The sequence below is a fragment of the Anser cygnoides genome, chromosome 3 (assembly GCF_040182565.1).
Source record: "Anser cygnoides isolate HZ-2024a breed goose chromosome 3, Taihu_goose_T2T_genome, whole genome shotgun sequence".
Taxonomy (NCBI): Eukaryota; Metazoa; Chordata; class Aves; order Anseriformes; family Anatidae; genus Anser; species Anser cygnoides.
In genome coordinates, this window is record NC_089875.1 from 66,006,816 (window position 1) to 66,016,257 (window position 9,442).

A 9,442-nucleotide genomic window follows, 5' to 3' on the forward strand; every position below is an offset into this window, starting at 1 on the left:
ATGTAGGCATTAGTCTGCATCACTTCTGTTGTCATAGATTACCCAGCAATGGTGAGACATGCAGTTACTTATTGCTGGCATTGTATTCCTGCATTCCCTATGGATCCTACAAACTACTTAGTTTTCTTGCGGGCACCGGTGGTTCTGCTGACATCAACTGGAGCCAGGTGAAAATGAATTTATTGTTAAAAAGTGATGAGGAAACTGATTGGGCTTTTTCTGAAGATGGAGGCAGGTCAGCCCAATGAAACCTTTCCAAGTAAATGAATTGTAGCCTTTAAAAGGATGCAGGCAACACCAGGATTGGAGCATCAAGGTCACAGTCAGTGAGACAGACAGTGACGCCAACCTCCATCTAATGGGGTATGGGCTGTCTGCGTGCCCACATCACATGGTGCTGGAGTGGGTAAGAGAAGGAAAGACAGGGAAGGGGTGAAGCCCCCACAGCCTGCTGCTAGTCAGTCTCTTCTTGCCTCAGACGCCTCCGCCACAGTTTGGTCCCAAATTCCATCTTCTTCTGCCATGTTCCTGTATGTGCCAGCAGCCCAACTCACAGCTACCTCGTCTACCACGAAAATGTTCCCCAGCTCTAACCTGGAGGAAAGGCTGGAAAGCCTCTGGAGGATCACCAGGATGGCTTCAGCAGCACCTGCACAGCTCAGCTGGGTTCAGCACTGCTCACCCTCACCTCACTTTGTTCTGTGTCCTCCTGCCCTGGTCACTGGACTGTGACCCCAGATTCATGGGTCCTCATGATGGTTATTTAAAAAGGATGAAGGCAGGTGGAGGAAGTTCAGAAAAACTGAAGGAAAAGCCTTTTCTTTTATCTATTCCTGTAAAATTTGTAACCAGCAAATGCATCTTCTCCTTCCTGCGGTGATAATCCTGTCCGCCTTCCTGCGTGACCCAGCAGCAGCCCTGGCAGGAGGAAGTCATTTATTTCACATCCCGTTGTTTTGAGCATGTCCTGGCCGCTCAGTTGGCCCCCTGAGACACGTGTGTCACCCGCCTGTCCCTGGGCCAGCCTCCAGCCACCCTGCAAGTTCGTGGGTGGCCTGCCGCCAGGCCCCACGGGGCACCCGCAGGCCTTGGCACCACACTCCTTTTTCTATTTCCTCCTTTCTTTTTTTTTTTCTTTTTTTTTTTCTTTTTTTTTTTTTGTTTTTTGTACTGTGAGGAGAGAGGCATTAGGACATCAAAGGACAGGGGACGCATTTTGAGGCTAACTGTGAGGGGGAGACGCATCCTGGCAGCAGCGAGCGGGCCGGGCCCTGCCTGCTGCCCTGCGGTGGCGTGCGGGTGGAGGCCATGGCTGCCGCACGGCGAGCGTGCCGTGAGCCAGCCGTGACATCTGGTTTGCATCGGCAGCGCACGGGGATCTGGGCGCTGGAACTGGACCGTGTCTGTTTTCTCTTGCTGGAGCCCAAATCAAAGTCTTAATTAAAGAAAGCTCGGAGACGCTTTCAGCAAGACGGCCGGGGGTCAGTGCGCGGGGGGGCTTTTTCAGGAATATGAGCTTGTCGTGGTCCAGCACGCTCCCTCAGATGAAGGGTGTGTTTTGGGGAGAGGACACAGTTGTGTAGAGCCTAAAGGGGCACAGACATGTTGCACGTGGACCCTACAGCTGCTCTCTGTGTGCGTGGAGAAACAACCACAGTCCCCGAGAACTGCAGTGCCTCCCACCTCCCTCCTCTCATCACTAGCAGCCACCCCATGCCTGACGATGCCCCTTCTCCGGAAACCTCGTGGTTCCCCCACCATTCCTCCTTCACTCCATGGCTGTCCTAGGGCTCCCCTCCCTCTGCTGCCAGCAGCAGCACCGCAGCAATGCCATCTGCCACCGCTGGCCGCGGGCTGGATGCTGTCCGGCACTGCTCTCTGGCTTCCGTAGCAGGCAATCCTTTCTTTCAGATAATTGCTTTTCATGCTGTTAGAAACTCTTTAGGTTAATTTATGAACCAGAGTACTCCTATCACCACTTCTGAGCAGCTAGTACCACTGTAATAAAATATCTCAAGCACATCAGATCTCCAGAAACCCCTTTAGTCGGTTCCCAATCCCCATTAAAATTGCAGCAGCGGTTCATCTCTCCAGGGCTACGCTTGCTTTGAAAAACACTCGGCACATATCCTATGCCTCCGATGCGAAGCACGCTCCACACAGCTGCGGCTTAGGCAATTCAGCCCGGAGTCGACGTGTCACAGCCAATCTGCAGCTACAACTGAAAAGCAGACACCCGAAGCAGAGAGGTAGGTCTGCGGGATACCCGTCTACAAAGACTGGTATTAAAGGGCATTAGACTGCTGGATGTAGCTAAGGCTTCTAGATTGGCTGCTGGTGATGTCACAGCCACCCGTGTGCCCTATAAATCTATTTTTTGTTTTTATGTGCAAATGATGTAATGCCCACAAGCTTCCTCAGTCAGGGTTCATTATTTAATTTCTCAGGTGGCTGAAGTCTTAGGCTTTGTGGCGTCTGCGGCCACCCACGATGTGCTCTCTCTGCCCAGAAATGAACTTCCTCTTGTGCCTTGTTTTATAATTGGCATCCACAGAATTAAAAGTCCACTGACCACTCCATGTCATGGGAACACTTGGGAAAGTATCTCTGGAATGATAAAACCATTTTGATCCCAAAATAATGTGTGCTTAAACTAAGGGCTTCTCTGATAGAAAGATGACAATTAGAGGCAACTTACGATACAGTGAGAAAAACTTCACTTTTCGTGAGCAAATATCACTTGGAAATCACCACTTCCCAAGCAAGATAAAATCCTTTCTTTATCTAATCCTGTATTCCACCTTTGACAGAATGTTATCCTGAATTTTCTTTACTAACCTGGGAGTGCATTTTATTAACACCACAGTGCACCCATGTCGTTCTCAGGGGTAGCTTTCATCAGCACAGCCCTAAGGACTGATCTGTCCCTTGTTCCTCACCTGCTGGGGTCAGGTACCCTCACTGGTGACATCTCACACCTTCTTTTAATCCTCCTAAACTCTTGTCCTCAGTGTTGTTTTACCTGAACGCTTATAAATCCAAGGAGTTAATCACCCATGAAAAACAGTTTCCTGGACAAGAGGCTTTCCTGCACAAGTCCAATAGAGACCTTGGTTACACTGCCTAGTGTAACCGTACTAAAACTAGGGGTTTTATGCTAATAACTGGGACCCTTCACTTTTTGGCAGACTGAAATATTCTGCCTTATTAGCAATTAAAATAAATTGAATGGAGCAGTACAGGGGTCAAATTATTACCATATAAACACTGATTAGCATTCCTTAAACTGTGTAAATCCTTAAAGCTTGAGCAGATAATCTTCACAAATTGCAGTTGCTTTCATGAACCTAGAATCAAATGTCTCAAATAAAATTAGCTTTTAGGAGGGCCTGGTCCAAAGCCCACTGAACTCTACGAGAATCGCCTGCATCCCAAAGGCTTAGAGGAAACTGGGAATTGTTTCCTCTCCACCAGAATTATGATGCTTGCTGAGGAAACTCAATACGGAAGACAATAGCAGATAAAGGCACATGTTTATACAGGAACAGAGAGATATGTGCAAATATATGCTGGCAGGCATGTTCATTCTTCTATAGTAGTAAATTCATGCACAAGGTACTTCAGGTAGCGGTTATTTAATTTGAGTCTCTATGCATCAAAAACATTAAAAGAAAAAGAGAGAAATCATTTCTTCGCAGAAGAAACTTTGATAAGGACTGTTAATTTACAAGGTTGCGAATGACTAAAACATTATCAAAGAACTTCAACGAAGTAATAACACCATGAGAAGGATGGGGTTTCATGCTGTACGTAAGTGGCTCCTGCCTTCTCTTACAGTGAAAATGCATGAAGAATGCTTTTGGACAGGATGTTTCCAGCATGGAGTCTCAAAACAGCCTTTTGCTTTCTCTCTGTTGAACATAAACTAGAAGTTGGAAAGTGACAACAAGAAAAAATTTATATGGAAACTTCTTGCCCTCAATAGCACTTTTTTTACTCAGGGAGAATTTTAGTTGTGGAAGAAAGGACAAGAACAAAGTCCTGTTGTGCAAGTGGAGCTCCTCAAAGGATTGACTCCCAAATATTTCCTCCTACGTTTTTATTCAGTCTTTTGTACGCTGGATGTATCTTGACCAGGGTTTCATCACTCATATTCCTGGCACATTTTGAGCAGAGCAGACATGCAAGAGGGCAGCCTATGCACCAAGCACTTCTGTCTGCCTGCAGCCTGCCAGGTGAGCCGGTGACAAGTGGCCAGATGGAAAAGCCACCTCCTTTCACATATCTGCAGTAGCCAGGATTCATCCCTTGCCCGTGCAAGCACAAGGGCTGCTGCTTCCCAGGTCTTGAGATGTCAGCCTGGGGCTGACAGGCTGTGTCAATGAGGGTAAAAAATAAACACCCGAGCATCGCAGGCTGCTGCTGGGCACCCTGGATTCCCATGAGAAACTTGCAAAGCTGGGTAATCTGCGTCACAGCAGCGTGCAAACTGGGGGCCTGGGCGGGTTAAAAATACTGACTGCCGCAGATTTCCCAGGCCATATATAGTTCACACGTCTCACAGTAGCAGGAAGGAGCTGCAAAGACATACAGAGACACAGAGAAGAAAGAAAGTAGCAGGGGATGCGGCTGCCAGAGTACAACAAAAATAGGTTAAAAATAGGTTAAAAATAGCCTGTGGTGCAACAGCTCCGTGTGGGCGCCGGTGTGCTCTGCCTTCTCTGGGCAGTCTCTCGGCAGCCTATTTTCTCTGACGAGGAAAGGGGCAGGAAGGAAGCTTTCCTTTCCTGTGAGCAGGAGGAGAGAAAACTGCAGCTCTGCTCATTCAGGCTGGCAGGTGCTTGCTCAGCATCCTGACGGACACCGCCTGGGCTGGGGGCACAGGGCCAGCACCTCGTGGGGCAGCAGCACTCCAGCCACCTCACGGCACCCAGCCTGGGGTTGCGTGAAGGGGCCCGCAGCCCGCAGCCTGAAGGGTGTGTGGAAACGTGTCTCCTCTTCCTCCCACGTGCCTGTTGGGTCCTGAGCTGGGGGCGAAGCTGAGCTGTCCGACCCTGCCCTGGTGACAGCAAAATGCTGGCTCTGCCCATCGCCTTCTCCCTTAGAATCATAGAATATCCCGAGCTGGAAGGGACCCACAAGGGTCATCGAGTCCAACTCCTGGCACCACACAGGTCTACCCAAAAGTTCAGACCATATGAATAAGAGCATAGACCAAATGCTTCTTAAACTCTGACAGGCTTGGTGCCATGACTACATCCCTGGGGAGCCTGGTGTTGTCTCTCTGTGACAATCTCCACCACCTTCTTCTGGACTGGTCCCTTGCAGGGCCAGCGAGACCGTGAAAGCCTTTACCATCAGGCCAGGGTGCGTGGCCTCAGCCCCCCGGAATCCATGTGCTTGTTGGGATTTCCAGCAGCCAGGTGAGCCCTGCTGGTGCTCCAGAAAGTGCTTAAAAAAGCCACACAGTTTAGTGTGGGACCAGATTTAATTTGTCCGTAAAAGTGTTGGGATTCTTTTTTTTTTTTTTTTTTTTTAAATTTGTTGTCACGTCCATCCTGCAGGTCCAGCTTCCCAGCCCACAAACAACTTCTATCAGCTCCCAGATGCTGACACGAGGCACCAAGAGGCACCCAAGCCAAAAGCCTGGATTCCAAACATCCCTGAACTCTCGAGAAGTTCAAATCAGAGCACACATCTTCAGCGAGAAGGGGAAAGCTGTAACGTGATCCCGGTCCTGTGCAATAGAGGTAACACTCAAGTGCAGTCTGAAGGTGACTTCCAGAATATGCGGTGCGGAGCCGAGTGGAGAAAGAGAAGAAAAAGCACGAAGGCATTTTTAATATGTGGAAAAAACAAATGCTCTAGCAGGGATCTGGGTATCTGCTGCCTGTGGGAGGGTGGGGAAGGTTGCTGACAGAGTAAAGGAGGGTAAGAGAGGTGGATGGACTCTGAATTCAAGAAGGAGTGATACCAAAGAGCCCTGTAGGCTGTCAGAGAGGTGTCAAAAGTTGGGAAGGAGCAGAAAGACAAAATCATGAAGGGAGCAATCCACCAGAGCATATCTTGCATATCTATGATATCTTGCAGCTGACAGCTGTTCAGGCTCACACCTGTCCCTGCCCTGCTCTCTGCCTGCCTTTCACATGGACCCTAATCCCCCTTGTATCTCAGCTCCAGTTCTGGCAGCAGGGGAAGGGCACTCTCAGACAGAAGGATATCATGGGGCACTGGCTGTGTCCTGTGGGGGACATGAGCAGCATCACCCCCACTGTGTGCTGCTGGCAATGCTTTTTCCTCTGGAGCACAAGAAGCTGCATGCTTCTCCCCCAGCCCTACATCAGCCTCTCTTCGTCCATCACTTAGGCTTGTAAGCATCAAGGCCAGGCACTTACAATGTCAGCACGCACAAACACAAATGCTTTTTTCACTCCACATCAGAATATGGACTATTTGATTTCCTTTTCCAGAAGGGCTCCTTGGATGACTCACAGAAAGGCAGCAAACAGCTTAGCTGGGTTTGCCTAGTGCTATATTAAGCCACCAAGTGTGCTTGGACATAACAGCCCCTGGCTGTGCCGGGAACATGCCCTGTGTGAGCCTTATCCTGAGTCTGGAGGGTGCCAGGCTGCAGGACTGGGCAGTCAGATAGGGTGGCCACCTTCAGAGATTATGCAGGGTTAGGGTTTAAGGTCAGTTTAAGGTGCTGGCTGCTCCGGCCGTGGCTGCAGGAGGGCGAGATGACAACCCCACACACGTGGTGTGCGTTAGGGGTGACTGTGTGTGCCTGTGCCCCTCCTCTGGGCAAGAGGAACGAGCTCCTGGGGCTGTCTGAGCTCCTGTCAGCGACTGTTTTGATGGCTTTCGTGCCATCCCGCAGCACCACAGAGAGTAAGGGATAGCTTCCTGGCTCTCACTTCCTCAGTTAACGAATCCCACCACTAATTAGCTGACAGTAACATGCAGCTATTCTGGACTGTAGGTGGATCTTACTGAGGTCATAATGGTTGCGGGTAACGTAATTTATTACTCTGGGAGGCACTTTGGGATACAGCGCATGAAGACCACTCGGGAAGTGCCAAAGCAATATTACAAGTCAGGATTTTCCCCGGTAAGGTAATATGTTCCATACTCGCCGTGCGTTGGAGAAATAAAGCATCGAAGTTGCCCTGGCTCCAGTGCAATGCTGTAAAGGTTTCCAAACACATTGGTGGAAACAGAGAACTACTGTGCTAAAGAGGTGGGTCCCTCTTCGGAGCAAAAGGAGTGCAGGGCTTTCATTTTTTCTCCTTCACACAGCTCTGAAAGCAAAACCCGCCCTGCGGGACGGTGCCTGAGCTCCTGACAGAGGAACTGAGCTGGGGCTGCCCAGCAGCTGGGGTCAGCGGCCCGGCCACGCTGGGGCTCCAGCTGTACTCCGGGTGAACTCGACCAAATTAGCTGTACACGGTGCTGCATTCCCTCATTTCTCAGAGGATCAAAGCTGCTGGACCGAGTCCCAGCTTTCTGCAGATAAGCAGGTCACAGGATTAGTTTACACCTATTTGCTGCTTGTAATACACCGTGTTACAGATTCCTCTGTATTTCCTGGGTTGTACCCATACGCACTGGATGCTCGTGGTCGCATTTTTTCGCTTTAGTCGCCTGAGCTAATCTAGTGACCCGAGATACTTCTACAGACTCCCAACCTCACCGCAGATTCCCTGGCACTGCTACATCTGACTATAAACTGCTACAGCTATTCTTGCCCCAGCCCTCTTTATGATTCCCTTGTTTTATATAAAAAGCTCTTTCTATCACTCAAAAGGCTTCTCTCACAACCAAAGCAGCACGGGGGCAGGTGCAGCAGCTCTGGCTTTGATTAAGCCTTTTCTGAATGGTGGAGGAAGAAACACAAGGCTACCTAGTTTGGTAAGCAATGAGGCATCCGTAATTCCTAAGCAAAATGCCTGTGAAAAACAGGGGGGAGAGGGAAGACAGTAATAATTGGAAATCCATTTCACTTGCATAAAAGTATTAATTAGTTGTTTATCTGCAGACACGCTGCAGGCTTCACAAAGGCACACACAAGTTACAGCAATTAGTTACTAGCAGGGTCTGGGAGACTGTCTCTGTAATCAAAATTTGTGACCAAGCAGCAGCAATGAATGATTTGAAAGCAAACAGCAAACCATATATATAATATATGTGTATGTATGTTTCTTGAAAAAGATAACGTGGTTTTGTGTTGTAGGACTCGGTAGAAAAATTGACTGTCATTTTAAAAGTTGTTGTTTAAGTAACAGATACATATCTAATATGCAAGTGATACCTTTGAGTCTTTTTTTTTTTTTTTTTTTTAACTAAGCAGTGTTCCTGTCAGTACAAGCAGACACATACTGAAACTATGCAGGTATGTATGTCAAATTTGGCAAATAGATTTGAATGAAAAAACAGAGATAGAATTGAGGAAAAAAAATGTGTTTTCAGAAAGATGTATTTAATTTTGGAATTCTAGATCATGACCTAATGTTCCTGTTTTAATTGAAAAATAAAAATAAATTCCTGAGTCCAAAGTACTCTGTTGATTTGAAGACAAATATTTTTTCCAGTTCTCACATCCAGCTAGAGTGGTAATAGATGGCACATGCTGCCAGTATCTGTCCTCTCCAAAACATAAAAAGATTTTAAGGAGAGAACGAGGGAGATACTTAAACAGAGGCATCTGGACAGCAAAGAAAAATACGTGGCAATGCTTTGGATAAAGCATTTAAATGTACTATTTCATTTGTGAGTATTATGCTGTGTATAATAATAGAATAACGCTGAATTAAACTTCCAGAACTCCAGTGGGACTGGAAGCATCCTGAAGATTTTGGCTTTGGATCCTTCTTTATGACATTTTTTTGAAAATATCTGATGGCCGGGGCAGTGAAGACCATTCCCAAAATAAAAGTGCTTCTTAGCATTATTTTCATAGGCTATTTTTGACAAGGCTGACTGATTGAAAATGATTTCCAGTGACTGGTTTCAAAAAGTGACACATTCGTCTTTTGTTGTTGTGAACCATTCAGTTCACAAAGACTAAAAATTACTCCTAGCGTCTTTTCCAAAATGTTTTTGGTCAGGAGATTAAGACAAACTGTGAGTATTGTCCAGGCTCTATCTGAGCTGTGTTCATCACAGACAATGATTGTGGCATCTTGTGTGCTGTGCTCTGCTTTGTGGCTGCCTTAACACCTGCAATCAAGGTTTTTGGAGGCACTAGAGTTAACTTTTGTTAACTGAAACCTCTCATCTCCACTTTCTGCAAGCCACCAAATGTCAACTGTTTTCAGGAGTATTACAGCCAAGAAGCCAACAGGAAGGTTTGTTAAAATGTTTCCATGTAGAAAACAGAAAAATAAGCAGAATGAAACACAAACTGCATGTAGTACAGTACAGCCTGTTTCTTACAGCTGTG

General features: G+C 47.4%; 1 long non-coding RNA gene across 1 annotated transcript; it reads left to right on the forward strand.

The window, feature by feature from the left end:
- The first annotated feature begins 408 nt into the window (after nt 1–408).
- LOC106032441 (uncharacterized) lies at nt 409–9,155 on the forward strand. Its single transcript, XR_001204856.3, has 4 exons — nt 409–2,249; nt 5,565–7,240; nt 8,351–8,392; nt 8,822–9,155. It is a non-coding gene; the product is annotated as an uncharacterized lncRNA (long non-coding RNA).
- The last annotated feature ends 287 nt before the right edge of the window (nt 9,156–9,442 follow it).